Source organism: Anarhichas minor, unplaced genomic scaffold (assembly GCF_050575085.1).
Source record: "Anarhichas minor isolate MPS153535 unplaced genomic scaffold, ASM5057508v1 ptg000021l, whole genome shotgun sequence".
In the NCBI taxonomy this organism is placed as follows: domain Eukaryota; kingdom Metazoa; phylum Chordata; class Actinopteri; order Perciformes; family Anarhichadidae; genus Anarhichas; species Anarhichas minor.
The window spans coordinates 5,295,341-5,295,612 of record NW_027466467.1 but is presented as its reverse complement, the minus strand read 5'-3'; positions in this window follow the sequence as shown (position 1 = coordinate 5,295,612).

Genomic DNA, 272 nt, shown 5'->3' with positions numbered 1-272 from the left:
GACTGAATTTGTTACTACAGCTACACACACATATGTAGGAGAGAAGTTTTACACCAGCAGCGGAGGTCTAGTTCACGAACTCTGTTGAATTACTTTCAACAATTAAAAAGGGAGACAATTCATATAAGATCAAACGATCAAACACGAGCATGTTCAGAGAGTGAACATTTATTTGTAGAGCACCGAGCTTGCAGTAGCGATAAAACACATGAGGCAGAAGAAGAAGTCTGCCTCTCTTCTATCCTAAAATTAAATGACAAGCGTACACTTGC